The 27,515-nt window shown below is 43.7% G+C and overlaps 1 protein-coding gene across 2 annotated transcripts in view; it reads left to right on the plus strand.

Annotated features, from left to right (window-relative positions):
* CPQ (carboxypeptidase Q) overlaps positions 1-27,515 on the plus strand; it is a 696,853-nt gene that overhangs the window by 176,189 nt on the left and 493,149 nt on the right. The window lies entirely within an intron of this gene.

The following is a 27,515-nucleotide window of genomic DNA, read 5'->3' on the forward strand; positions in this document are numbered from 1 at the left end:
TGACAGCAGATTTCCTTTTGTTTTATAGGCTTTTTGTTGCATAATTCAAATATATCATAATAAAGGAAAAGTACATTTTCTACTTGCTGAACAGCAGAAGCTTCAGTGTCTCAGACAATGTAATGGTCTACAGCAGTTAAAGCAGATCCCCTCTCCACAATACATTGTTTACATTTTTCAATACATGCTTTAAAGGGATAGTTCACCTTTACCATCGAAGTGCCTATGCAGATAAGGGGCATCTGTAGATAGTCAAAGCTGCACAGTTTGTTTTTAAAGTTGAATAAAGCCCTTGCTATAGGTGTAGGCCATACCTTTGGAACCTTACTGGAATGCTCCCAGGATGTGCTAAGTACTCCCAAGACGTTGCTAAGTGAGGCCTAGTCATCACTTCTCACCTTCACCATCACAGGAGTGAGCTCGCAAATGCTGAGCTCAGAGGTACTGCATGAGGGGAGAGACAGCGTATGTGAGGAGAATCGAATCGGAGAAAAAGCTCACTCCTGTGATGGTGGAGGTGAGCAGTGATGACTAGGCTTCACTTAGCAATGTCCTGGGAGCATTGCAGTCAGGCTTTTGGAGGTATGTAAATGGCCTACACCTATAGCAAGGGTATTATTCATCTTTAGTCAGAGCTGCACAGTTTGCTTTAATTTACAAACACCCCTTACCTGCATAGGCATTTTTTTTTTTTGTAAAGGTGAACTATCCTTTTAACCGCTTTTTACCCCCTTCCTGCCCAGGCCAATTTTCAGCTTTTAGCGCTATCACACTTTGACAATTACGCAGTTATGCAACACTGTACCCAAACTACATTTTTATAATTTTGTTCACACGAATAGAGCTGTCTGTCTTTTGGTGGTATTTAATCACCACTGGGTTTTCTACTTTTTGCTAAATAAATGATAGACTGAAAATTTTGAAGAGAAAATCTTTCTTGATAAATGTAGGTAAAAGTGTATTCTGCTACATTTCTTTTGGTGAAAATAACCCAAATTAGTTTATATTATTTAGTCCGTAGGAAAGTTAGAGTCCAAAAACTATGATATACAGTATGTCTGAAAATTGATCAGTCCTGATGTACTGATGGCCAGTCTCATGTCTTGAGGCACGAAAATGCTGGGACAGTACAAATACCCCCCAAATGACCCTTTTTGGAAAGTAGACAGTCCGAGGTATTTGGTAAGAGGCATGGCAATTTGTTTTGACATTGTAATTTTCTTCCTTTCGTTTTTTTAAACATATTGTCACTAGTGCAGTACTGTGTTATCATATAATGCAGGGCTCGACAAAACCCGGGCGCCAGGTCGCATTTGCGACTAGCATTAGCTACCTGGGGCAGCACAGCTGGGGGTATGCTGTCTCCGCGCCCCCCCCCCCGGCACGATCGTGTCGGGCTGTGCCGCTGGCGGCCGGTAATTGAGCCCCTATCTTTGAGGCCTTCTACGATCCTATGGTTCCTTCTGGAATCTGGCGCCCTCTTGTGGTGGCTGTTGGAATTACAACCAGCAATGCTAATGGATGCAATGCTAATTCCCCTGCCTGCCAGCCTATCTTCCTTCCCTTTACTCAGAACCCCTAAAAATTATATATATATATATATATATATATATATTATTCTAACACCCTAGAGAATAAATTGGTGGTCGTTGCAATACTGTCTGTCACACCATATTTGCACAGCGGACTTGCAAGCGCACTTTTTTGGGGAAAATGTATTTAATAAAAAAAAAATAAGACATCAGTAAAGTTAGCCCAATTTTTTTTATATTGTGAAAGATAATGTTACGTCGAGTAAATCGATACCCAACGTGTCATGCTTCAAAATTGCGCCCACTTATGGAATGGCGACAAACTTTTACCCTTTAAAATCTCCATAGGCGACGTTTAAAAAATTCTACAGGTTGCACTTTTTAAGTTACAGAGGAGGTCTGGGGCTAGAATTATTGCTCTCTCTACCGATCGCAGCGATACCTCACATGTGTGGTTTCAACACCGTTTTCATATATGTGTTCGCTTCTGCACGCAAGCTTGGCGGGACAGGGCACGTTTAAAATATTTTTTTTTTTATTATTTTAATTTTAATTTTTATTTTTTTCACTGTTCTTTTAAAAAAATAAACAATTTGTGTCACTTTTATTCCTATTACAAGGAATGTAAAAATCCCTTGTAATAGAAAAAAGCATGACAGGTCCTCCTTTTTTTTTTTTTTTTTTTTTTTTTTTTTTTTATATATACGAGATCTGGGGTCAGAGAGACCACATCTCATATTTACACTAAAATTCAATTTAAAAAAAATTTGTCATTTGAAAAAAAAAATAAAAATAAATAAAATGTCCCTCTAAGAGCTATGGGCAATGACTTGGAGACAGGTGAGGGGCTTGGGGCTATCTTCCCCTCACTCGTCTCCATGTCAGGCCAGGGACAGGTCCAGATCGCCGTCACGGACCTGGCTCCTAACTTTTTTAGCTGGCTCCTAGATTCCAAACAAATTTGTCAACCCCTGATATGAGTGTGACGATAATCAGGAACGCTGACTGAATTATATATCTTTTTTAAAAAAAAATAGTTTTTTACTTTTTATTACATTTGTTTTTACTATTTATTTTATTTTATTTTTTTGTCATTGGGTATGTCCTGTGGCTACGGTCGGTGACAGCTCCGCTGCACGGCTCTGTGATCGCCACAGCCTAACAAGACATCATACGATGCCCAGTCAGGATAACTGAACCACCGCTTGCCCGTCAGTATGCTATTGGGTGGGCGGGAAGGCGTTAAAGTATAAGTAGAAGCAAAACTTTATTTTTTTTATTAGTTTTTGGATAGAGTGGGAAGGATTAGAGTACCTGTAAGTTTTTATTGCTGTCTGTATCCCCTATAAGGAGATTCACCCTCTTTGTCCTGGTGACCATTATCACTGAAAGTGAAAGTTAAAGAAATTCACAAATTTTGAGTGGTCATCGGAACAAGGAGTAGAGGAAATGTTCCAATGGGGACACTCGTTTTTGTGACTACTAGAGAGTTCTCTTGCTCTTTCTCTCTCATTTCCTATTGTGGAACATAAGCCTTTTTTACCCGCACCTGTAGCAAGTCCACTTCTGTATTTAAGCTAATTACCCTCAATTCCCTGAAAACTTGCATCTTCGCAATGTAACCCTTAAAACCTGCAGCAGCGATCTTGAGCATGCCTTCATTAACTGTCTGAAAGACTCCATTTAAGGATTCATTTTTCAAGACCATCATTTCCTATTTACGTCTTCTTTTGTTCTTTGCTGTCAATGGACCCCCTCTCGCAGCTGTTGGCTTGCTCTGAATGAAAGAAGAAAAGTCTGGACGGCTGCACTCCAAGCACTGTTGTCCACCTTTATTAACAGTCCATGAACAAAGCAGCATAAAAACGCCTAGATAAATACAGTGGGGGAGAGAGAGGTTAACCTGTTTCATGCTCCTAGCTAAGAGGATCTCAAAACACATTAAACTCCCTCTACCCCTCTGTAATTATCTAGGTGTTTTTATGTTGCTTTGTTCGTGGAAGTTGAATTACAGTGCTTGGGGTATGACCATCCAGACATTTTCTCTTTCATTATATGCACAGGTGTGCAAACTGGACTGGCATCCGCTGTGTGTGAGGTGACCTGAAAGTGGGCTGACTTGGAGCAGCGCTCTGTTTTTATACTGTATTTCTCTGCCTTCAATTATTTTCCTGAGAATTATTTACATAGTTACTTAGTAAGGTTGAATGATTGAAGGTTGACACCAGTCCATCCAGTTCAACCTAAGTGAGTGTCTACAATTGTCCCTATCCCTGTACATTGTACACTCACATTTGTCCCTACCCTCAAGGAGCCCACAATCTAAGTTCCCCATTCACATACTAGGGCCAATTTTGGACAGAAGCCAATTAACCTACCTACCTGCATGTCTTTGGAGTGTGGGAGGAAACCGGAGTCCCCGGAGCAAACCCACGCAGGCACAGGGAGAACATGCAAACTCCAGGCAGGTAGTGTCATGGTTGGGATTCAAACCAACGACCCTTTCTACTGTTGGGTGAGAGTGCTAACCACTACACCACTGTGCCGCCCCCTCGAGAACTCATTCTTGGCATCCCTTTAGACATGTATGCCTAACCAATAAATCAGCAGAATGCAAAGCTAAAGTCTGCAGCATCCAGAGCACACAGGGAGAAACGTGTGTCGAAATGGATGCCAGAGATGTGTTACTTCATATTGTGCTTTTGAAAGAAAATCTGAGGCAAAGTGATGTGAAGTAATGCTGTGACCCTTCCACCAAAGAGCAGCAGACAGACCTAGTATTGATGTTGCTTGGTTGGAAAAAAGTGGTATTTCTTTGAAAACAAAACTATGCAATTGAAAAGTTTTAAGTGCATGTTTGGACAAAGGGAAAAAAAAATGTGCTAAAAGCCAAGTGATAAAAAGCTGCTAGCACAATACTCAGGTAAAAAAGTATCCCAATATAGAAGTGGAAAAAAATTGCAGTGCTTAAAGTGAGTGTAAAGTCTCGCTTTTTTTCCCTATAAAAATAAGACATGTTCTACCTACCTTCTCTGTTGCAGTGGATTTGCACAGAGCAGCCCAGATCCTCCTCTTCTCGGGTCTGTCTTCTGTGATCCTGGTCCCGCCCTCCTGTTGAGTGCCCCGACAGCAAGCAGTTTGCAATGGGGGCACCTGAGCCGAGTCACAGTTCCCTGTGTCCATTCAGACACTGAGCTCCTGACCCAGCCCTGCCACCTCTCTCCCCTGATTGGCTAGCTGACTTTAATTGACAGCAGCAGGAGCCAATGGCGTTGCTGTGTCTCAGCTAATCAGCAGGGAGTGGTAAAGTAGTTATTCCCGCGCTACTGAGGAGTATAGCAATCCCTCTTGTGCTGCAACCACCATATGGGTCAAACACTACCCACCAAGTAATCTATAGTCGTAATCAAAGATTGGTGTTGCGCTCCAAGACCAAATATATATAAGGTGCCAAGATAGAGTAATTACAATATATATTAAATCAAGGCACTTGAAAGTGATCGTTGCAATAAAAGTAAATATGATAAATTGAAATTGAATATGTAAATAGATAAAATGATTGAGTTCATAAAAGTCAATAAGATAAAGTGCAAATAGTGGCAACAATGGAGCAATAAACAAATGCAGTGCAAATGTAGCGATAAGTGCTATGTAGCATAAATAAGTGATATTGGTGACTTATAGGGGTGCAACGGATCGGCACTGATCCATGATCCGAACGGGTCACCTCGCTCGGATCGGCACATGTCGCGCTATGCGGTCTCGGCCTTAGGAAAGGCAGCGGCTTCGGCCTAGTTCCGGAGTGACGCCCATCTTGGTGCACCAGTCGGCGTATACAATGTGATCGCTCCATCATTTCGGAGCGATCACCTGTAAAAATCCCACGTCACGATGACGCCGGTTCCTCTCTCCCCTCTCTGTACTGATCTGTACAGGGGAGGGGAGAAATCGGATGGCAGCAGCGCTGTGGGCTGCATCTGTAGAGCCCACAGCGCTGCTCTGTGACAAGTGCAGTCACAGCCATCCCTCAATACTCTGCCATACCCTGCATATACTCTGCAATACCGTGCCAATACTTTACCTGCCAATACTCTGCAATACTCTGCCAATACCCTGCCATACCCTGCAATACTCGATAATACCCAGCCATACCCATCCATGCACAGCCAATATTACACTTTGGATGAGATGACCTAGGTATTACAGTGGGGGAGATTGTGGCTATTACAGTGGGGACTATATGGTGGTGGAATTTTCACAGGTTTTTGCAAATTCAATTATTTGCTGATCTGAAAAATGATTCGATCCGTGACTCTGATCCGAGGAACGATCCGATCTTTGAGTTTTTTGATCCGTTGCACCCCTAGTGACTTGAGTGGAATTTTGAAATCTTCAATGACTTCAGTGAGTGGAATCTTCAGTGTGAGAAACACCCATAGGTGTGCTACCTTCTTGCCTCACTGTTGTAAGGTAATCAGCATGTCAGAGTTTCAAAACATGTTCCTTTCCAAACAGGGTTCCTGGTGTATTTATAGCCTGGTGTCTGCTTCCTCTAACATCCCATCTCCTGGGGCTGGGTCAGTCAGTGCGGGTCCACTCAGGAAAATAGACTGGGTATGTGTGGAAAAATTCAGAAAGGAAGGAACCTCTATAGTGTAGTAGGTTTGAACTATATATTTTTATATAAAAAAAACATAGGGGTACTCACATTTAAACAGATTAAAACATGCACAAAGTAAAAAACTAGGGCAGGGCTCATGGCCAGACTTCACTTCGGGTACCATCTATCCGACGCGTGTTGTCACCATCACGTGACTTAATCAGGGCTAAGTTGTCGGTAACAGAAGTGTCTTTAAAAGGCTAATGTTAAAATGCCGGTCGCCCATTTTGTTGAGGACCGTCCATTGATAATATAGGAGCGGCATATTATATATTGGTTAGCCTTTAAAAAGGAATGGTCTAAAAAATGTATACATGAGATATATATGGCAGAAGACGAGGCTATGTGTTGCCTAAATACAGTAGCATGACGTATGACTCCGGAAATAATGTCAGGCACCGAGAAGTTATATAATCAATGGAATTATTAATAAGATCATAAATTTAAAAAAGATAAAAAAATGTTAAAAAGCTAGGGTTGTGCTAAAATGACTCATATAAAAGCACATGATTGGTATAATCAGAGCCTAAAAATCGCTGATAAAACAATTGAGATCAAATTCTATGTTAAGGCCTCGGGGCGTAAAAGTATCTAAAATAAAAATCCACTTGGACTCCAGCTGGCTGAGGGTTCTGAGGGTTCTAATTTTATGTCCCCCCTCTCCAGTGTTTGTAGGGTTCGATGTCCAAAAATTTCAAATGTTTGGGGTCTTGTTTGAGGCGAAGTTTTTAGAAACTACGTGTTTATCTAATCTTTTGATAATATTTTTGTATGTGTTTTTATTCGCACTTTCAAGGGTCTTTGTCCGTCCAATATACTGTAACCCACAGCTGCATTTGAGGGCATACACGGCCCCTTCTGTGTTGCAACAAATAAAATCATCAACTTCGTACATATTACCAGTACTTGTAGACTTGAACGTGAATACTTTTTCTGCTGGTCTTCTGGCTTTTGTGCAAGCATAGCACCGTTTGTATGGGTAAAACCCTTTACCTGTGAAGAATGTATAGCTAGTTTTAGGAGGATCTGGAATATTTTTTACTAATTTGTCGGAGTGTTGGAGCTCTCTTGTAAATACATTTCGATATTTGTGGAAGGAGTGGTCTCAAATGTATATCTGTTAATAAAATATGCCAGTGGCGTTTAATTATTTTCTCTACATTTCTATGTTGGGCGTTTATAGTCCAGAGTGATTGGTGCTACATTGGTTCTGGGGTCTTTCTTCTGATTGTCCCTAATCAGTATGGTTCTGTCCATCTTCTCTACTTGTATTTTTGCTCAGATATTATCATGGTTGTAGCCTTTGTTGATAAATCTGTGTCCGATTTTTTTTATTTTTTTCTGCTTGAATAAGGAAATCATCATCCTTTGTGCAATTCCTTCATAATTGCATGAGTTGTCCTTTAGGGATGTTGCAGAGCCAGTTATGATGAGAACTCTCAATTAAAGTGGAAGTAAACGCCCCTATCATTTTCAGCCAAGGAAGCTGCCATCTTTGCCTCTGTTTAATCTTCAACTGCTACGGTGCTGCACATGTGATTCATTATGACACCAGCCATTGGATGGGTTGATAGTTTGGCTGAGAGCACAGCCAATGTGCAGTTAGCATTCCCGGCATGCCTTTTTTTTTTTTAACTGTTTAAATCGATGGGTTTACTTCCACTTTAACTGTTTTTGTCGACATTCTTGAAAATTGTTTTAATGCTGAGTGAGTGATTTTCCTGCATTATTTTTAAGTCAAGAAAAAGTTACATTGTGTTTGCTAATATTCCATGTTAGGGTAATGTTCCTGTCATTCTCATTTAGATTCTCTAGAAATTCTACCAAACTTGTTTCTTCTCCTTTCCACAGAATAAAAATATACTCAGGAGATGTCATAGAAATTCTTGATTAGATGGTATCGTACCCCAGCACGTTTAGCACAAATGTTTCCAAAAGTGGATGCATGTTGTTTAGAGGGGATGTGCTAGGGGATGTGCTCATAGAGGCACTTTTCTCCATATGTAGTGGACGTGTCCTAAAGTAAAAAAAAATTGGGAGGTAGTGGCCCCATGGATAAAGAGGCTGACTTTAAAGCGGGGTTCCACCCTAAAGTGGAACCTCCGCTGATCGGATCCCTCCCCCCCCTCCGGTGTCACAATTGGCACCTTTCAGGGGGGAGGGGGGTGGAGATACCTGTCAAAGACAGGTATTTACACCCACTTCCGGGCATAGACTCCCGTGGGAGTCTACGCCATTTCCTGTCCTGCCGCGCTGTCTGCTGGGACACACACGGGTCCCAGTGACAGTGCAGAGATTTCCTATTGCGCGGCGCGGCTCGCGCATGCGCAGTAGGGAACCGGGAAGTGAAGCAGATTCGCTTCACTTCCTGATTCCCTCACCTAGAATGGTGTCGGCAGCAGCCGAGAGCCGAGCGATCGATCGGCCTCGGCTGCCGTCATCGCTGGAACCCGGGACAGGTAAGTGTCCATTTATTAAAAGTCAGGAGCTGTAGTATTTATAGCTGCTGGCTTTTAATATTTTTTTTTTTTTTGGTGGAATCCCTCTTTAAGACACATAGTATTTTCTGTTATGCACTTCTTGTTCCATGGGATGCCATCCTCAAACCATATAAAAGAAGCATCACACCACATTTCTCTTCTCCGTCTGTTATTATATGGGATCTCATGAATTAAATCTATAGACTATGCTGAGGTAAGGATTTGGGGACAGGTTTCTTTTTCTTTTTTTTCTTTTTTTCTGTTTGTGGATGTGTGTTAATGTATAAAGTAATGGGAGTGAAATACTGGCTGTATATAGATAAAAGCTATACATAGGAAATGGAATATATTGAATTTGTGTAGAAATGAATATGTTTGACAATAAATAAATAAAACATTTATTATAAAAAAAAAAGTCCAGATGTCACATGATGAGTCAGGTTCTTGCTTTGTCCTCTTTAGTGTCTATGGTGGGCAGTGCTCTCTGCTGCATAGACTAATGCTCACTTCTAAAGCCTAGAACACTATACATTACACTATACACTATATATTTTTATTTTTTTCCCGTTCAACTCAGTGGGCTGAATGAAAAAAAAACTGCAGAGCTTGAGAGGAGACGCTGTACTATCAAGCCGATGTTAGTATACAGATCTTACCGCTGAGCTATTGTGTTCTGACAGGGGGATGCCCCCCACCAGAACATACTGGTCACGTTGATCGGATGCCAATTAACATGACCAGTATGACCTTTTTCGGTCATGCCCCTACGACAGAAGATGGACCGGCTCCTGTACACATAGTTTCAATGTCAGACGGTTTCTATTGAACTGGCCGATGCCACCCAATATTAGGCCCATGTGTATTGCCCTTAAGAGCCAGTTTATGCAACATCACATTTTTATCTCAGGTTGTCTGGTGACCCTTTCCCCAGGAGTAAAAAAAACATAAGTTAAGAGGGAGGCTGTGTTCCTTTGTATACCACAAATCCAAATCTGACTTTAGCATTCCTTCAGATGTACAAATATTTTCAGATCATTTTTAGTTAAATCTTAACAAGTCTTCAGCATGGTTAAATATTTAATTGGTTTTCATTAGAGAATAGGCCAAAGAGCAGGTGTTATTGATCTTCTGGCAATTATTTTATGTGTGCGCTTGCTGAAGAAATCAAAAACATTCAGAGACAATTTTATTTGTGAAAAAGTATTTTAATTAACCTTTTTACACTGCTTAGTGTTTTCTGCTAAAAGAAGTAATGTCCATTGCTCTTGACTGTGGAACATACTGATGATATGAAGACATACGGCTATAACATGTTAACATCTACAGTGTGCAGAAGTAACTGCAGAACCATAATGGGTGTCGCATATAAAAACTGGAAACAATTGGGGGCCATTTTCTACCTGTAATGGAAAAGTGAAGGCTGATACTTTAGATGGTCGAAGACCTCTTCACATTCCCCCATCACCCTGAATATGGGTATAACATGTTACTAAAAGTGAACTTATCCTTTAACGTGTTGTACGTTCAGCTGTGCAATGCATTATAACTTCTGCCTGGTTGAACATGTCTGGTCTTTTGCTTTGGCTGTTCTACAACCCCAATTCCAAAAAACTTGGGACGCTGTGTAAAATCTACATAAAAACAGAATGCAATGATTTTTTTAATCTCCTAAATCCATGTTTTATTCCCAATAGAAAATGGAATACATATCAAATGTTTAAACTGAGAAAATGTACATATATATGAAAAAAATAAGGTAATTTTGAAATGAATGGCAGCAACAGCACATCACAAAGAAGTTTGAACAGAGCAACACAAAGCTGGCAAAGTAACAAGGAAGAGCTATACGAACATTTTGCAACTAGTTGGGTTTCTTGGTAAGACGGCAGAAACAGGATTGGGTATAAAAAGAGTTCCTCAACATAATATTGCAAAGACTTGAAATCTATCATCATCTACAGTACATAATATGAAAAGATTCTGAGAATCTGGAGAAATCCCTGTGCGCAAGCGACAAAGCCGAAATGCAATATTGGAGTCCAGTGATCTTTGAGCATTCAGATGGCATTTCATTAAAAACAAACCTGATTATGTAATGAACAGCACTGCATAGGCTCAAGAATACTTTCAAGGAGGAACCGTATCTGAACATGATGCAGAAATGTTGCCATCTTCTCTGGGCCAAAGCTCTTTTGAAATGGTCTGTTACAAAGTGGAAAATTGCTCTGTAGTCAGATGAATCGAAATTGGACTTTTTTTTTTTTTTGGCAACCATGGGGGCTATGTCCTCCGGACTTGAGAGGAGAGGGCCCCTCCGGCTTGTTATCAGCACTCAAGTTCAAAATCCTGCTATCTGATGGTATGTATTGGCGAGTATGGAAAGGGCAGCTTGCATATCTGGAAAGGCACCATCCATGCTGAGATGTATCCAGGGTTTAAAGCAGCATATGCTCCCATCCTGATGATAGATCTTTTTCAGGCAAGGCCTTGCATATGACAGCAGGAAAATGCTACACCGCATATTGCATTTATGACAACAGCATGGCTTCACAATAGAAGAAAAAGATTTGGCTGCACACCACCAATCCAACATGAATTTATTGGTACATAAAAGTCATAATGACTGCCACCAAGAAAAGTGTGACGCATTTCACACTTGACTAATGCTTCTTCAAAACCTAAGCAACAACTGAAACATTAAGCCTTAAATAGGCTTGCACCTCCTTATACAGGTGTTGGGTAATGCCATCCGTGTCCCAGGTACTGGACAAGCAAATGGTATACACACATACAATATTTCACAAAAGTGACTACACCCTTAAATTTTTGGAAATATTTTATCTTTTCATGCGACATGGTTGACCAAAGAAATTGAGTGCACATGCTCAGCATCATATCCAGAGGTTGTCTTTGGGAAATAGACATAGGAGTGCTGCCAGCACTGCTGCAGAGGTGGGAGGGGGGGGGGGGGGTCAGCTAGTAAATGCTCCGATCACACGCCACACACTGCATCAAATTGGTCTTCATGGCTGCCAGCCCAGAAGGAAGCCTCTTCTAAAGATGATGCACAAGAAACCGTTTGCTGAAGACAAGCAGACTAAGGATAGGGATTACTGGAACCATGTCCTGTGGTCCGATAATACCAAGATAAACTTATTTGGTTCAGATGGTGTCAAGTGTGTGTGGTGGCAACCAGGTGAGGAGTACCTAGACAAATGCGTTTTGCCTACAGTCAAGTATGGTGGTGGGTGTGTCATGGTCTGGGGCTGCATGAGTGCTGCCGTTACTGGGGAGCTACAGTTCATTGAGGGAACCATGAATGCCAGCATGTACTGTGATATACTGAAGCAGAGTATGATCCCCTCCCTTCGGAGACTGGGCTGCAGGGAAGTATTCCAACATAACGACCACAAACACACCTCCAAGATGACCACTGCCTTGCTAAAAAAAAGCTGGCCAAGTATGTCTCCAGACCTAAACCCTATTGAGCATCTGTGGGGCATTCTCAGACAGATGAGCGCAAGGTCTCTAACATTCACCAGCTCTGTGATGTCATCACGGGGGGAGTGAAAGAGGACTCCAGTGGCAACCTGTGAAGCTCTGGTGAACTCCATGCCCAAGAAGGTTAAGGCAGCGCTACAAAATAATGGTAGCCACATATAATGTTGACACTTTAGGCCCAATTTTGGACATTTTTCACTTAGGGATGCATTTCCTTTTGTTGCCAGCAGTTTAGACAATAATGGCTGTGTGTTGAGTTATTTAGAGGGGACAGAAAATTTACACTGTTATGCAAACTGTATACTCCTTTCCATTGTAGCAAAGTGTCATATCATGTTTTCACATGAAAATATATAATAAAATATTTACACAAATGTCAGGGGTGTACACACTTTTGTGAGATACTGTATATATCACCATGTGACTAATGCACAAATATTCACCTGGTACGACTAATTAAAAGAATATCTATTTTTATCATAATATGTGTAACCTTGAAAAATGAAAATAAAGATCGATGAAAAATAAAAATAAATATTGAAACTAATAAGAAAAAAAATGTAAAATATTAGAAGAAGTTAATGTGTATAAAAAGAAAAGAAGGAAATCTTAGTATATGCATATGTAGCAAAAAATACCAAAGAAAATGGAAAAAATCTGGAAAAAAAAAATGAAATCCAAGAAATGGTGACCGGAGAAATGAACCAACAGAATGAAGGATACAGCTTCCTTCTCAGAAATCTCTACCTACTAGATCCTTCAAGGCCACCAAGCCAATGACATCTAAAACAATATTCACTACAAACAATGAAAAGTACTTAGTAGATTCAAACTTACATTTAGTTTTTTTTTATACAAATGGTAAGTGGATATGAAAAAACATATTAAAAAAAAAAAAATACACTGACCAGTATAGAACTTATAAATATATTATATAATATCCGATTATGTTAAATAATTTAATTATAATCATAATAGCTGATGTCCCATTCGAAGTTGAGACTGGAAGGTCCGGAGCCAATGGCTGTAGAAGAACTCCCTCTGGCACAACATACGAAAGACATCACCCCCTCTTTTGGGTGCTCGTACCTTGTCTATGACTTGTACTTTCGTAGCGGAGGTGTCACCATCATGAAACTCCCTGAAATGTTCTGCTATGGTAGTACCTTTTGTTTTTGGTCCCACAGTAGACATGCTTATAGAAGCGGTCCCTCAGTCATCTTGTGGTTATGCCCACATACTGGACAGAACATGCACTGCAAGTAACCAAATATATAACATAATCAGTATTGCATTTATAGAATGACTGCATCTCAAATTCTCTTTGATTAGATGCTCGAAAACCATATTACCCAGCAGAATGCGGCTACAACAAGGACAACCCGGTGACGCACACTTAAAATTACCTTTAAAATCACAGCCATGTGAATGATTGAGATTTTGATTTTGTTATAATAAAAGCTGGGTAACAAAGTTTGACCTAATGTTGATGCCCTTCTAGATACTATATCTATCCCATTTTGTAGAAAGTTTGCACAGGTCTCATCCATATAAAGAATGGGTAAGGATCTATTAATAATGGCTCTAACCTCACTAAATTCCATACTAAACAGAGTGGATAAGGTTAATTTGTTTTTACAGGAATCTATTTTCTTACTCCTATCTGGATTCAATAAATCGTCCCTGCTTTTATTTTTGGCAATATTTAAAGCTTTATTAAGCATCCACTTTTTTTTTTCTCCATGTTTTTTTTAATTTTTTTTCGTATTTTCAATTTTTTTTCCTTTTTCAATCTTCATTTTTCATAATTTTTTTTATTTTAATTTTTCCTTCATGGTTACACATATATTTGTGCGTGTATATGTGAGTGCATACCATTCGCTTGTCAAGTCCCTGGGACACTGATGGCATTACCCAACACCTGTATTAGGAGAAGGGAGCGTATTTAAGGCTTATGCCCTGTACACACAATAGGATTTTCCGGCAACAAATGTTGGATGTGAGCTTGTTGTCGGAAAGTCTGTGTGTATGCTCCATAGAACATTTGTTATCGGAATTTCTGTCAACAAATGTTTGAGAGCAGGTTCTCAAATTTTCCGACAAATTGCGATCGTGTGTACATAAGGCCGACGCACAAGTCCACACATGCTCGGAATCAAGCAGAAGAGCCGCATTGGCTATTAAACCTAATTTTTCTTTGCTTGTCGTACGTGTTTTACGTCACCGCGTTCTTGATCAGAATTTACGACAACATTTGTGCGACACTGTATGCAAGACGAGTTTGAGCCAACATCCTTTGGAAAAAAATCCACGGTTTTGTTGTTGGAAAATCCTATCGTGTGTACAGGGCAAAAATATTCCAACACCTATTATTGGCTTTCAGACAACCACCCAACCTCAGACATAAACTAATCAGCAGGAAACTTCACTGTGCAACCAGATCAATCTATCCAAAAGTGTCACACACAAATGGGACCTTCAAAAAACGGGATCATACAGCTGTACCTCCAGTAATGTTGTATACCTCATCCATTGCAACAGGTGTAGCAAAGGATCTTATATTGGTGAAACAGGACAGAAGTTACAAGTGAGGATGAGTTTGCACAGATATGCCAACAAGGAACATAAGGAAGACAGTTTCTGCACACCTGTGGCACATAATTTCTCACAACCGGACCACACTGTAGAAGATTGCAATGTTTAATGCAGCGTACACACGATCAGAATTTTAGTCGGAAAAAAAAACTCTGGTTTTCCAGATGGAATTCCAACGGTATTTCACTCAAGCTGTCTTGCATACACACGGTCACACCAAATTCCGACCGTCAAGAACACGTGGCATAGAACACGTACAACAGGACTACAAAAAAAGTTCAAAACCCAGTAGCTTCCATCTCGTAATTGAATCTGCGCATACGTGAGTTTTTGCGTGTCGGAATTGCATACACACGATCGGAATTTCCGTCGAGAAACTTGAGGCCATGCTCTCAAATTTTTGCTGGTTGGAATTCCCCCAGCTAAATTCCAATGGAGCATACACACGGTTGCATTTTCCGTTGAAAAGCTCTCATCGGTCTTTTGTTGGCCGAAATTCCGATCGTGTGTATGCGGCATTAGTTCTTAAAGGGAATTTCAGAACTATCCAGGAAAAGAAAACGTTTGAGCTAAAAATTATGCTTCTCGGTTTCCTCACCCACTATACTACAGATTTATGACTGTCATCCCTCCCCCCCCCCCCCCCCCCCTCCAGTCTATAGCTTTCCCTCTCTTATCTCACTTGCTGATAGCTTTATTACCATTGCCATACTATTCATTTGTATGTGTTTGTTTTTCTTTTTACTTTACCTCAGATTTTTTTATTTTTTTTTAACATTTTACCTTCTGCTAAAACTTTTGTGAATCAGTACTGCTTGGACCTTGAAGAAGGGGACACACCCGAAAGCTTGTCCATGAAAAATTATATGTTCAAATAAAAAGAGTATCATGGGCAGTACTCAATTTTCTCTAACACAAAAAAACAGAATATGCACAAAATCTGTAAAGTGCTTAGGGCTTCGGTAAAAAGTGCAAATGGTGCTCCAAAACAAGTGAGGTGACTCCCCCTTCGATGGCCCCACTCTCCAGAAATATTAGACCACTAAATATAGCGCTGCTTTACCGCCAGCGCCCGCAACGCCCCAGTATGAAAGTAGCCTTATTGTAGGCCTATACCTAACCTATACCTAACACACTAATAAATATATATTACATACATACATACATACATACATACATACATACATACATACATACATTTTTTTTTTTTTATTAAAGAGGGAGAGAATTGCAGACGCTTATGTGAATATTAAAAGAAAATATACTATGTAAAAATCTAACATAGTATGCAGAGGCATATACACACACATATGTGCATATGTATATAGATGCAAGGCTGTGCCCATGTAATCAGCTATATTGAAGGTTGCCAGATTATTGGCTCGATATAATGTGTATGGTAAAGTTGTTGGTGGTTTTTGTCATATGCCTTTGCGAGCATGAGCTGCTAAAGCCATATCCCAATCCTCTCTGCCATATCCCAATCCTCCTTTCCAGTCTACTGCAACATTCGCCTAGAGAGCTTCAGTGGCTAAGCCAAGGAAAAAACTGAAGTTTTTTCCCCAACCAAAACAATCCTGCCATTAACCCAACCTGCCTTCACACCCACCAATCTGTCCCGGCTTGAAGAGCCGGAGCCGCCAGCGTTGCAGCCTGAAGAGCCGGAGCCGCCAGCGTTGCAGCCTGAAGAGCCGGAGCCGCCAGCGTTGCAGCCTGAAGAGCCGGAGCCGCCAGCGTTGCAGCCTGAAGAGCCGGAGCCGCCAGCGTTGCAGCCTGAAGAGCCGGAGCCGCCAGCGTTGCAGCCTGAAGAGCCGGAGCCGCCAGCGTTGCAGCCTGAAGAGCCGGAGCCGCCAGCGTTGCAGCCTGAAGAGCCGGAGCCGCCAGCGTTGCAGCCTGAAGACTTGGAGCCGCCAGCGTTGCAGCCTGAAGACTTGGAGCCGCCAGCGTTGCAGCCTGAAGAGCCGGAGCCGCCAGCTTTGCAGCCTGAAGAGCCGGAGCCGGATACCCTCTTTGATAGGGTATGAGGTCTGTATGTGCACATACATATATGCATACATACATGTGCATACCCGTGCACAAACACTCTATGTGCATAAAAGTGCAATATCATAAAATACTATACATGTATACAAACACAAGTGAATATATCAAATGCATGGGATAATAGATGCTTTCGCTTTTGAGTAGCCCAAATGAGAGCACATAACCTAATATCCATAATACCCATAACATAAGTACATCAAGTCGGATAGCAGGCATATCAAGCTGGGCAGCCGGCACGGGCACTTCAAGCTGAGCAGCGGGCACAGGCACTTCAAGCTGGGCAGCAGGCATGGGTACATCAAGATGGGTAGCAGATAGTGGCACATCAGGCTGGGCAGCGGACAGGAACACAGGCTGGGCAGCGGACAGGCTGGGCAGCAGACAGAGGACAGATGTATTTTAAAACATAATACTGACTGCACATTTGGAGTGAACTTTGGACAGATTCAATGGATATTTATAGATGATTTAGCTGTATACACAACTCCTAAAATCTCACACAATAGGCTTTGTTGGACACGAGTGATTTCTATGTGATAACAGTCTAGTCACGTATTTATGCAACTGTCAGGAAAGGTTCCCTCCGCTGGCAATATCAATTATTTGTTGTGCAGTACTGAGGTCCACCAGCAGGTGTCTCCTGGCAGTTTGAAGCTGTCAGAAGAGCTTTTCCTTGCTGGTATGTCATATTTGGGCCGCAGTACTGGTGTCCACCAGCAGAAGGATCCTGGCAGTGTGGAGCAGGTATTACCTTCTGCAATTAGGCATCACCTGACTTTAATAGCAGCTATAGTATAAATACCCGGCAAGTGCACACATCTTGCCCTGGTATTGTCCTTGTGCCCTGACCTGCAGCCTGTTTATCTGTTAGCCTGATCCTAAACCCCGATTCCTGTAAGCTGGGCCTGTTTGTATCTGTTCCTGTATCCCTGGATCCTTGCCGTGCAGCCTGATCCCTCCATCATGTTCCCTGTCTGTTTACTCCTTGCCCCCATCTACTGATCTCCTGTTTATGACCCTGGCCTGGCTTGACTAAGATTCTGGTACTCACTTTTGCTCCATATGCTGCTTGGTTTATTATCACTGTTTGGTTGTTTGGTTTGTTCACTCAGTTTGCATTGGTGGTGTGTTCACATTTATATGCATTGTATATAACCTGGGCAGCCTTTGAGCAAGATCTGTACTAAGCTGGCCCTGCCCTGTATCCCAGAGAGCCATGATGATTTCACTCCTCCTTTTAATATGAATCAGATTATATCCCTAGTGTGGCTTTTTGAAGATGATACCGCCGATTTTTGTGAGCACTACTCAGCCTGTTCCCCACAGGTGATTGCTGAGTGAGTGTCTGCTCTCTCTTTTGTTAGACAGCGAGATTTAAAACTACAGTTTGTACAACCTATACTTTCAGCATGGTCTGACATGGTGCAATCAGCCCCAGCCAAACAAACCAGCTCTGCCATCAGACACCAGCCTACCCAAATGTATGTTTCCCAATCACCTATGTCAACTACAGTTGCAGCCCAGTATACACTTCTCCTGCATTCAACCCACCTGCCTCTTCTCAGCTGCCTACAAACCCACAAGAACTTCCCCCAGCTACTGTTACTTCTTCTCTGCCATATCCCAATCCTCCTTTCCAGTCTACTGCAACATTCGCCTAGAGAGCTTCAGTGGCTAAGCCAAGGAAAAAACTGAAGTTTTTCCCCAACCAAAACAATCCTGCCATTAACCCAACCTGCCTCCACACCCACCAATCTGTCCCGGCTTGAAGTTTCGGTGCCAGCGTTGCAGCCTGAAGAGCCGGAGCCGCCAGCGTTGCAGCCTGAAGAGCCGGAGCCGCCAGCGTTGCAGCCTGAAGAGCCGGAGCCGCCAGCGTTGCAGCCTGAAGAGCCGGAGCCGGATACCCTCTTTGATAGGGTATGAGGTCTGTATGTGCACATACATATATACATATCTGTTATAAGGTAAAAATATAAGGACAAATAATAAGATGCCAATCAGTATTATGAAAGACCTATAAATCGTGATTATAACTGTATAAAAATGTACACATAGCATGTGTCTTTAGATAAACAAATATTCATTGGATATACCAGAATTGTACATTTATTATATTTATAGTGTGTGTGTGTGTGTGTGTATATTGTAGACATGTCACTGGAGAAGTGATCGAGGGGGTGTACATCTCACCTAGGTTGCTACACAGTGTGAGATGGTAAATCCAGGATGGATCAGTTTCTCAGCAGCGATATGCTGCTGAGTTGTTATTTAATTTTTGCCGGGCCTGGGTTTATATGGAATGGCAGGTAGGTTTGGTAGAGGGACCTGTCATTCCACATCCCCCCGATCCAGTTCTGGGTTTGGGATCAGGTGAGCTTTGATCCTAATTAGCCTGGGAAGCTAAAGGCACTGCAGGGTCTGCAGGTGGTTGCTCTCAGCCAGGGAATGAACAATCTGTGTGTTGAAGGAAGCTGCAAGCACAGCCACTGCTGGAGCTAAAACTCACCCTGCGATATCCAGGCGAAAGACGCTGTGTTTGTAAGTGTCAGATAGGTGAGCAGAACCTGTTAGTAAGCACCCAGCCGGGCTAGGACTTTTATTTTTGTTGTACTTAGAAAGCACGGTGTTGCTGTATATTTTGTTTGCTGGACTGTTTGTACCACGAATAAACGCCAAGATCTGCTTTATAAATTCCAAGTCTGCTGTGAACTGTGTCCAAACACACCCTACCCCGGGAAGATCCCTTACAATTGGTGGAGGTAGCGGGCAACACGGTTGCTAGGGGCAACGGTGTGGACAGACTTGGCTACAGCTGCTGATGTCCTGGGTGAAAGCTGCAACTACACTCCAAGAACAGTCCAGCAACATGGAGGAGATGCTGAAGCAGCTTATGCAAGTGAGTTTGCAACAACAGCAGGCTCAGACAGAGGCCAATAGACGACATGAACAGTACATGGCGGCACAACATCAGATGCATAAGGAAGAGTTGCAAGCTTTGCGCCAAAGCCAACAACAACTTATCGAGCACCTGATAGTAAATCGAGAGGCGCCTGTGGTTGCTAATCCACCCACAATGGAGGGAGCCGCTCCAGAGATTTTTTTTGGGAGAAGGACTGTGCAGAAAGCGCTGCAAAAGATGACTGCTGAGGACGATGTTGAGGCCTATCTAACAGTATTTGAGCGCGTGGCTGAGCGAGAGAAGTTACCAGCCGCTGAGTGGGCAGAGGTAATTGCGCCCTATTTAACAGGTGAACCTCAAAAGGCCTACTATGACCTCAGTGAGCAAGAGGTTAAGGACTATACTCGGCTAAAAGAGGAGATACTTGCCCGACTAGGAGTTACTACTGCAGTCCGTGCCCGGAGGGTACGCAACTGGAGCTACAGTCTGGACAAATCAGCGAGGTCCCAGATGTATGACCTAATCCATTTGGCAAGAAAGTGGTTGGAGCCAGACACTTCTACTCCTGCACAAATCCTAGAGAAGGTCGTGATGGATCGCTACCTCCGAGCGCTTCCTACTGACCTGCAACGCTGGGTGGGACAAGGTGATCCTAAGAATGCAAACGAACTTGTCAACCTTGTGGAGAGGTTCCAGGCGACTGAGGACTACCTCCGTGATGTTCCTGCAGCATCTTCACCTATCCGGAGCGCCAGATCGGTACCGTCAGCGGGTAAGAGACTTCCATCTATTGGGGGAGTGTGGAGGGCTGCTGATGGGGGGAAAAGGGCTCAAGTGGTGTCTCAGGGACAAAAGACTGGTGATGGTCCCGGGTGGCTAAGGGGCTCTAAAAAGGACTCCTTGCCAAGGGGACCAGGCCCTATCCAGTGTTGGAGATGCCATGAGGCGGGACACGTGTCTGCCCATTGCCCTCTTACCTCTGAACCCATGGAATGTGACGCTAGCCGGCGTCAGTCGCTATTTGCGGAACCATCTTGTGCTGCAGTTCCTGGACTAGAGACTGAACCGCAAATCTGCAACATCACAATCAATGACTTTCCTGTTAAAGCGTTAATGGACTCAGGAAGCCTTGTAACCTTGGTGCATGCTAGCCTGGTGACTGGGGACTTAGAGTCTAAAAAGCATATGAGTGTTGTGTGCATACATGGTGATACAAAAGTGTACCCTATAGTGCTGGCTAAAGTCGGGACTGAACAAGGCACCGTACAATATGAAGTGGGTGTGGTTAAAAACCTCATGCATAATGTAATATTGGGGCGCGATTTTCCATTATTCTGGGCTCTTTGGGAAAAAAGAAAAATCCCCAAAAGGAGTGAGGATACCTCTAAGGGGGTTGCCTTGTCCACTGTGAATGATAAAAATGTGCAGGATGAAAATGATTGTTTTCCTTTGCAGGTCCTGGCTGGGGAGGAGGAGGCTCCTCCCACTGAGCAAAATATACTAGACTTAGAGGTGTCTAGCGATAATTTTGGGACTGCACAATTACAGGACCCCACTCTCAAAAATGCGAGAGAGCAGGTTGCTGTTATGAACGGGGTACCTCAGGAACCAGATGCTGAAAAAAGATTTCCACATTTTTCGGTGACTAATGATCTTTTCTATAGAGTCAATAAGGTTAAAGATGAGATTGTGGAACAGCTTCTGGTACCTAAGCCGTACCGGCGTCAGGTGCTTGACATGGCACATAACCATGTTCTTGGGGGACACTTGGGGACTGACAAAACGCGAGAGAGGGTTCTCCAGAGGTTTTTTTGGCCGGCCATATATGATGACATTAAAAAATACTGTGAGTCGTGCCCCACATGTCAGGTTAGTGCCCCAGTGTCACATTTTCGCAGTCCTTTGGTTTCGCTCCCTATTATAGAGGTGCCTTTTGAGCGTATTGCCATGGATTTAGTGGGTCCCATTGTAAAGTCAGCTAGAGGACACCAGTATATTTTGGTAGTCCTGGATTATGCGACCCGCTATCCTGAGGCTGTACCCTTAAGAAACACTGCATCTAAAACAATTGCACGTGAGTTGTTTTATATGTTCTCTAGGACTGGGATCCCCAAAGAAATCCTAACTGACCAAGGTACGCCATTTATGTCGAAAGTAATGAAGGAATTATGCAAACTATTTAAAATCTCACACATCCGTACCTCTGTGTACCACCCCCAGACGGACGGATTGGTGGAGAGATTTAATAAAACTTTGAAACATATGTTGAAGAAAGTGGTGGCAAAAGATGGTCGTGACTGGGATCATTTATTACCCTACCTCATGTTTGCTATTAGGGAGGTGCCCCAAGCATCCACAGGGTTCTCACCATTCGAGTTGGTCTATGGTCATCACCCTAGGGGTCTACTGGACATTGCAAAAGAGACATGGGAGAATGAGTCCACCCCATACAAGAGTGTTATTGAGCATGTAGCACAAATGCAGGACCGTATAGCCACTGTAATGCCCCTGGTAAGGGAACACCTCCAGAGGGCTCAAGAGGCCCAAAGTAGAATTTACAACCGGTCCGCAAGAATCAGGACATTCAACCCAGGCGATAGGGTCCTTATACTAGTCCCCACTGTTGAGAGTAAATTCTTGGCGAAGTGGCAAGGTCCTTATGAAATTGTTGAAAAGATCAGTGAGGTGAACTACAAGGTGCACCAACCAGGTAGAAGGAAGCCTTTCCAAGTTTATCACATAAACTTGATCAAGCCCTGGAAAGACAGGGAATCCTTGGTGGCGACAAATACTGTTAATGATTTGTCACAACCAATCCCTCCAGTCAAGGTAGGTGATACTCTATCAGTGTCACAGAAACAGGAGGCTCAGGAATTTTTACAGAAAAACAAAAACAAGTTCTCTGACCTCCCAGGGCGTACACACCTCATCCATCATCACATTGAAACTGAGCCTAGAAGCAGAGTAAACCTTAAGCCCTATAGGATACCCGAGGCACGTAGGGAAGCCGTATCTGCCGAGGTAAAACGTATGCTTGCTCTGGGGGTAATTGAGGTGTCACAGAGTGAATGGTCCAGCCCAATTGTGCTAATCCCAAAGCCCAATGGAACTTGGAGGTTCTGTAACGATTTCAGAAAGTTGAATGAGATCTCCAAGTTCGATGCGTATCCTATGCCCAGGGTAGATGAGTTGATTGAGAAGTTGGGTAACGCCAGGTACATAACCACTCTCGATCTCACAAAGGGCTACTGGCAGATTCCACTTTCTGGTGAGGCTAAAGAGAAAACTGCATTCTCCACCCCTGATGGGCTATTCCAGTATGTAGTGATGCCATTCGGGTTACATGGAGCGCCTGCAACTTTCCAGAGGTTGATGGACTTGATTCTGCGACCACATCGTGATTACTCAGCTGCCTACCTCGATGATGTGGTCATTTTTAGCCCTGATTGGGAAAGTCACCTCTGTAAGGTACAGGCCGTGTTGGATGCCATAAGTGATGCGGGGTTGACCATAAATGCCGAGAAGTGTGCTCTAGCCCTAGAAGAGGCCAAATATCTGGGCTACATTATTGGGAGAGGGTTGATTAAGCCACAGCTAAATAAAATTGAGGCAATACAGAATTGGCCTAGACCCCTGACAAGGAAACAGGTTAGAGCTTTCCTGGGTATTACGGGGTATTACCGTAGATTTGTGCCGAACTTTGCCTCAGTTGCTGCTCCACTAACTGACTTGACAAAGGGCGGAAAGACAGCAATGGTCACGTGGACCCCAGAGGCCGAGAAGGCTTTCCAAAGCCTTAAGTCTGCCTTGTGCCAACCACCTGTGTTAGTTACCCCCGATTTCAGGCGAGAATTTCTGGTCCAGACAGATGCCTCTAACACAGGCTTAGGTGCAGTACTCTCACAAGTAGTGAATGGTGAGGAGCATCCAGTGACGTACTTGAGTAGAAAACTAACCCCGGCCGAGAAAAATTATGCCATTGTGGAGCGAGAATGTTTGGCAGTAAAGTGGGCCCTAGAATCTTTAAAGTATTACTTGCTAGGCAGGAAATTTAAGTTGGTGACAGACCATGCCCCCCTAACATGGATGAAGTTAAACAAGGAGAGAAATGCAAGAGTGACTAGATGGTTTCTCTCCCTACAAAACTTTAATTTCACGGTGGAACACAGGCCAGGGAAATTACAGGCAAATGCTGACGCATTGTCAAGGGTAAGTTGTCTGTGGGGACAAAAGGCTCAGCCCTCCGGTCTGAAAAAGAGGGGGGGGATATGTAGACATGTCACTGGAGAAGTGATCGAGGGGGTGTACATCTCACCTAGGTTGCTACACAGTGTGAGATGGTAAATCCAGGATGGATCAGTTTCTCAGCAGCGATATGCTGCTGAGTTGTTATTTAATTTTTGCCGGGCCTGGGTTTATATGGAATGGCAGGTAGGTTTGGTAGAGGGACCTGTCATTCCACATCCCCCGATCCAGTTCTGGGTTTGGGATCAGGTGAGCTTTGATCCTAATTAGCCTGGGAAGCTAAAGGCACTGCAGGGTCTGCAGGTGGTTGCTCTCAGCCAGGGAATGAACAATCTGTGTGTTGAAGGAAGCTGCAAGCACAGCCACTGCTGGAGCTAAAACTCACCCTGCGATATCCAGGCGAAAGACGCTGTGTTTGTAAGTGTCAGATAGGTGAGCAGAACCTGTTAGTAAGCACCCAGCCGGGCTAGGACTTTTATTTTTGTTGTACTTAGAAAGCACGGTGTTGCTGTATATTTTGTTTGCTGGACTGTTTGTACCACGAATAAACGCCAAGATCTGCTTTATAAATTCCAAGTCTGCTGTGAACTGTGTCCAAACACACCCTACCCCGGGAAGATCCCTTACAATATATAGAAGCATTTTATGTAATAGTGATTAATCAAAATTATACTGAGCGTATTTTATATTAGACTGGTTACCAGAATACTTAGATGTATATTCTTCTCACCAAGATACAAACAAATGCACGTTATGAAAATTGAACATTTTATTTAAAAGCTAGTTCAGAACACATGTTTCTGCTCTCAGACATGCCTAGTGGTTGAAGGTGATATTACCTGAAATTCACCAAAGTAAATCATTATATTTTTCCCAAGTTCGTCTTTCAGGACAGCCACCTTTTGAGAGACACGGGCTCCTCCCCTCTTAGGAAACACCGCCTTCAATTTCACAATTTAAGCCTCCTCCTCTCTCCGTCCCTCAGTTATTGTGTTTCCTCCGGCGGGGAGACACCGCTAAGGAACCTTAGCTAAATCAGTTGGCGAGACTGAAGCTATCCGAGCGGAGCTCCGGCCCCACTCGGCAGTCCGATCGTCTATCGGTCTACTTTCGGCAGTCCGGTCAGCCGGGGAGCTGAATTTTCGTACTGACCGCTTTACATGTGCTCTAAACTTCGCTTGGGGAAAGCAGGAAGTTTGTGAGGTCCATCTGTTCGCCCAGTCGGGTGTTACAACGGGGTCGGCAGTCGGGTCGGCCAGGGAGCTGGTTTTTCGTACTGACCGTTTTACATGTGCTCTAAACTTCGCTTGGGGAAAGCAGGAAGTTTGAGAGGTCCATCCGTTCGTTCACCCAGGAGGGTGCTTCAACGGGTTAGGCAGTCCGGTCGGCTGGGGAGCTGAACTCTTGTACTGACCTTTTTTACACGCACTCCAATCTTCGCTTGGGGAAAGCAGGACGTTTTTGGGGAGGTCCATCCTTTCGTTTCGCCCAGTGGGGCGCTGCAACGAAGACGTCCAAGGTCCCCCTGTGTTTGCAGTCGGCTTGGAGCTGGAGGCCGGACCAGATGACGGGCGACGTCAGTTCTGGTGGGGGCGGACATCTTCGTTGGACCCGCGTCTTCCGGTTCCGGACGCGGTCGGAAGGAGGACCAAGCGTTCGGCTGGTGCGGCCTCTCTTTCTAAGTTGCACAGGCAGCTGTTGGAGGCACGTTCGTACCACTCTTCCTCAACAGGAGAATGTCCGAAGCAGTGGCTTCAGGAGCTCCTGGAGCTAACGGCACCAGCCACTCAAAGGTAAGGAAAACCCTGGGGAGGGGTTCCCTTACTTTATAACCAGTAGCTCCACTGGTGTTTTTTCCCCCTAGGTGGTCAGGGGGAAGGGCAGTGCGTCTGGGATCCAGGTGGAATTTGATCCTGGGGGGGCACTCCCGGTGGTCCTCTTAAGTAGTGCTGGTGTTTCTTTTCTTTTTAAATTTTATGCTGCTCTCTCTTTTATTTCTATGTCTCAGAAAGACATGAGCAAGTCCCCCCTTGGTTCTAGGAGGGAGTGTCCTTCATATAGAGCCTCTTTTGGGGAATTCCTGGTTCAAGGCACTTTGTAAAGAGTGTTTTGAAGCCCCGGATAGCTCAGTCGGTGGAGCATCAGACCTTTAAACTGAGGGTCCAGGGTTCAGGTCCCTATTTGGGCGCCATCAGGGAGCAGGCAGCAGAACAGGGTGCAGATCTAGCGGCTTCTGTGAAGGTTCCAGTGGCCTCAGCTCCAGAGCACTCTTTCACCAGCACAGCAGAGTGTTCCACCTAACCCGATGGATGTTCCTCCTGCAGGTTAAGGGAGAATCCAGAGGGTGTCAGAGAGGAAGTTGAGGAAGAAGTTGACAGTGCCGTCTCAGACTCCCAAGGGGAATCTGATGGTGAGGGCTTGGATGGGGAACCCAAAAGGACCTCACGGTATAAACTTCCCCTGGATGAAGTGGATAAGCTCTTGGGAGCTATTCATACCACTTTAGGTATACAAGAGAAAAAGAAGGCATTGTCACCCCACGATCAGATGTACTAGGGCCTGGGGGAAGCGGGTGTTCCCGGCTCATGACATCTTAATCGATGCCATCAGGAATGGCAGGGTCCCGAAAGAAAACCTTTCTTTTCTGGTGCATTAAAACAAAGGTTTCTTCGGGCGGAAGAGGAAGCTCTTGTCTGGAATAAAATCTCCCAGGTTAGATGCTGCCTTTCTTCGGATGTCCAGGCATACTGACCTGTCCTTGGGGACATGGGGATGCTTTCAGACCCTTTGGTCTGAAGGATGGATTCACTTCTGAAGGATACATGGGATTTTCTCATAAGAAAATCTTTAAGCCTGCCATAGCAGCCACAGTGGTGGCACGTAATATGAAGTGTTGGCTTATCCAGATTAATGCATGAAGCAATGACGGCAGAGGAGACTTTTTTACCCTCCTTTCCCATGCTGCTTAAGGAGTTAGCATACACTGCGGATGCTTCGGCTTAATCCAGGCGAATGTATGCAAGGTCTTCGGCTCTGACCAACTCAGCCTTGAGGGCCTTAAGTCTGAAGACATGGCAGGGGGACAAGACCTCCAAAGCAAAGCTCTGTGGAATCCTTTTTACAGGAGACCTGCTGTTTGGGCCAGGTCTTGAAGCAGTGCTAGATCGCACGGCTGATAAGAAAAAGGCCTTTTTCCTTAAAAGGAAATAAAAAAAAAAAAAAAAAAAAAAAAAAGGGGGCCTTCCTCCCCCAGTGGGAGATGATCACCTCCAATCAGTTTGTGTTGCGGATCATCAGGGGAGGTTACCGGTTGGAGGTTTCAGAGCTCCCCCCTTTTTTGAGACTCCTTGTCACTGAGCTGCCAAAGTGTGCCCTTCTTTTCTCTCCAGGAGTTAGAGGAACAGGAGGTGGTAATACAGGTCCCAGCAGGATGGACAGGCAAGGCTTCTATTCTCACATTTTTGTGGTTCACAGGCCTTCAGAAAAGTTCAGACTCATCCTGAACCTGAAGCGTCTGTGTGTCTTAGTCGCCTACAGAAGGCTTCGGTTGGTTTTGGTCA

Source organism: Lithobates pipiens, unplaced genomic scaffold, assembly GCF_037356315.1.
Source record: "Lithobates pipiens isolate NorthernLeopardFrog02 unplaced genomic scaffold, aLitPip1_a1.2 Scaffold_19, whole genome shotgun sequence".
Lineage (NCBI taxonomy): Eukaryota > Metazoa > Chordata > Amphibia > Anura > Ranidae > Lithobates > Lithobates pipiens.